We start from the raw sequence: 3,661 nt of genomic DNA on the forward strand, positions 1-3,661 counted from the left end.
TTCGTTATAACTCAGATTTCAGTGTTCTTTATATTTTCGGAATCCTTGTCATGACCACTACAACTTTCTTCATAGATATCGGACTTATCTAACATTTTGTTTTAATTTATTATATCTTTATTGCTTTAAAACGAGTTACAGTGGTTGACTTAGACTATTACATTGACTTGAAATAACGGGTTGTTATACTAGGCATACCTGGACATACGCTAAGCGTACACTATTAGGAGCCCGACTAGGATAAAGGGTACGTGGGCCATACTAGCCGAGTACGCCGGGCCTACTCGGTCTTTGTTGAATTTTTGACCGTTGGCTTTGGACCAAGTTTGACTCTGGGTCTTTTGAGAGTATGGTAGACTAACATTACGAATTGGGTCTCGGTTTATTGTTTAGGAGGACAGTAGAGACGATGTGTGTGTTTCTGAGTTCGGTGCAGTTACTTCTTAATCGTGAGGTGAGTTCTCTTACTATGCCAATGGTTTGAAGGCACCGAGGTCAGCCTATTTCTGGAGTTTATGTATCTTAAGGTGTATGATTGCTATGATAGTTCTATGTGTTAATTGTTGTGTGTATATATATATATATATATATATATATATATATGTTGACATATTTGTAGTTGGGTTAAGGCCATAGGCCAACAAACCCAGTGTGGTTGGGTTGAGACTGGAGGTCAACAAACCTGATATGGTTACGGTTGAGGCTATGTGCAAACAAGCCTGGATTTTTGGGTTGAGGCCACGTGCCAACAAACCCTGGATGGTTGTGTTGAGGTGTTACTGCTTCCTTCTGTAAACCAACAAACCATGTATGGTTAGGTTGAGGTCAAGAACCAACAAACCTTGTTTCCATGCTTATATTGTATATGTATTTGTTGTGGTGTGGGGTATTTTGGGAAGCTCACTAAGCTTTGGCTTATAGTTTGGATTTCAATGTTTCAGTTACTTCTGATGAGCGGGGAAAGGCAAATGCATGATTGTACACATCATATTGCAGTTTATGTTGATTCGATGTTTTGACTTATCATGATTTGTAAACAATGTTTTGGTAACTTTCGGACGTATGGATTTGTGTTTTAAAAATGAAAATTTTACTCTGATTTTTGGGACGTTACATATCACCGTTAAAGTAGAAGACAACCAAGGAAAGGCATTGAGGTGAGGAATGGTGTAGTATGTGAAGTAATTCTCCGCTTGGAAAATCCAATCAAGTGGGTGGGAACCGTCAAAAGTGGAAAGGAGAATTTTTGATGGTCGGAGGGTCTGATTTGGAACGTGCGGTGGGGGCAGCGATGATCGAGGCTGATTGATGCATTGTTTGGTCATGAGTTGGATGAATTTATCGAGTTTGGCATTGACATCGGTGGTAATTTAAGCTATATGGAGCATGTGGGCATGAATGGCAGTGAGTGGGTTGTCAACATTGGTGAACTTAGGGTTTTCGAAGGTGGAACCATTGTTTTGAGATTCGGAGTCATGAGAACGTAGGATGAAAGAGCCATTTGATAAAGCCAAATTATGAGATGGCTAATCTCCTTTCTGCTAACGAAATTAAGAACACAAACTGAAACAATTTTCTTATCTATTAATCTGGTGCAGCTAATAAAATATTTATAATGAAGGAATTAAACTACCTAATCTAGGAATTAGAAATGTGAAGATGTTACTAGAAGGAAATGGATAACATTAAGTTTCTAAGAAAAAGGGAAACATGATCTAACACTATATCGTGCAAAGGAAAAAGGAGAAAAATTATTCTGTTGGAAAACGAGGTCGTATTAGGGTTGCAATCATACATGAAGATAACCGTTCGACCTAATTACTTGTGGACTAGGGCCCATGGGCCTATGAAATCCCTAATATAAACTCACCAATGATGGTCGACTTAGTCCTGAAGTTACTAGTCCAATCTACAGTTAGGAGTCTGGGACTACTTCTTAACTCGGATTACTTCCGATCACTAAAGGCCGAAAGATGATGTACATTGAAGGAAAAAATCAAGTGCTGAATTTCACACTCTTCAACTGCACTTCGGTGCTTGGCTTCACTGTCAAGTTTTCAACTATGCTTCCTATCTTCTCTCGAAACTTTGACTTCATGGTTGTTCTTCTGATATTTTTCGTAGCCTCGCTCACAAGTAACACTCATTATGCTTTGTCAAGTGGATATGATCAAACTTAACAATAATTGCTTATCTTAATTTAGGGTTGGCCAAAGTTATGTTTATGCTATTACAAGAAGTAAAAAGCATAAAAAGACTTGTCTCGAAAGCTTGAAAACTAAAAATTTAATAGTTTACGCGCTTTACCGAAAGCTCCATGAACATTGTAGGTATTAGTTAAGATTCTTAAACTTTGACAAAATGATAATCTGGCACTACAAAGTTAGCTAGTAAGGAATTCTTTATGTCTCAATGTTTCTATTGTTTTAATTGTTTTCTTTCTCTTAATGATTCTTGAAGTCTAGTGATTTTCATTTGTTTCAAACTCATGTATCTCAATGTATAGACATGATATTGGAGATTGGAGATGTATTTAAACTCATGTATCACATGCATCATACTATCTACTACTGAGTCGTATGGAACTTTAACCATTTCTTCATTGTCTTATCTCGTCTGTGAGATTGATTCTTGGAGAGTTTCAAATAACTCTCAAGAGGTGTACATCTAGACGTAACATCTTCAATGTTGAAATTCTCTAATACTTTTGAAGAGAATAAGACTTATAAGATCAATCAGATTCAAATAGGTAGAGAAATCAAAACACCAAGAATGAAGAACAAAGTTGTGCCGAATGATTAAAAGCATTGCCTTAGAAGAGCTCGATTAAGAACTGCTACTGTAAAGGCAGAGTAGGGTTACAAGATTCTTAACAAAACACGGTGTATACATGCACTATATGTGACAACCGTCAATTTTCGGTCAAGTCAAAGTCAACTTAAGTCAACAAGTCAAACCGGTCAACCCAATTTTCCCGTAGGTACTAGAGTTTACGTTATGTAACTTCTAAACAACTCTCTAGTCTAATGAGAGATCATAAATCGAAAAGTGCGTACATCTAGATCTCCTTAACCTAAAACGGTGGTACGTGGAGAGCCAAACCGATAAAACAATGTTACATACTCATCGGGAGTATGCAAGATCCTTAAACAAGGCTTAACGGGGTTTACGGACCTTGCATTGCGAAACCGGACACTCAAAAAGGTCACCAATGAAACCTCTCTCAATCGTTTTCACTCCATCTCTTCTTATCAGAAATCTCTCCCAAATCTCTCTAAGTATGTGAAATCTCTCCCAAATCTCTCTTTGTATGAGAAATCTCTCCAAGAATGTCAAATCTCTCCCAAATCTCTCTAAGTATGTGAAATCTCTCCCAAATCTCTCTTTGTATGAGAAACCTCTCCAAGAATGTCAAATCTCTCCCAAATCTCTCTAAGTATGTGAAATCTCTCCCAAATCTCTCTTTGTATGAGAAATCTCTCCAAGAATGTCAAATCTCTCCCAAATCTCTCTAAGTATGTGAAATCTCTCCCAAATCTCTCTTTGTATGAGAAACCTTTCCAAGAATGTCAAATCTCTCCCAAATCTCTCTAAGTATGTGAAATCTCTCCCAAATCTCTCTTTGAATGAGAAATCTCTCCAAGAATGTCAAATCTCTCCC

The sequence above is a fragment of the Lactuca sativa genome, chromosome 3 (genome assembly GCF_002870075.4).
Source record: "Lactuca sativa cultivar Salinas chromosome 3, Lsat_Salinas_v11, whole genome shotgun sequence".
Lineage (NCBI taxonomy): Eukaryota > Viridiplantae > Streptophyta > Magnoliopsida > Asterales > Asteraceae > Lactuca > Lactuca sativa.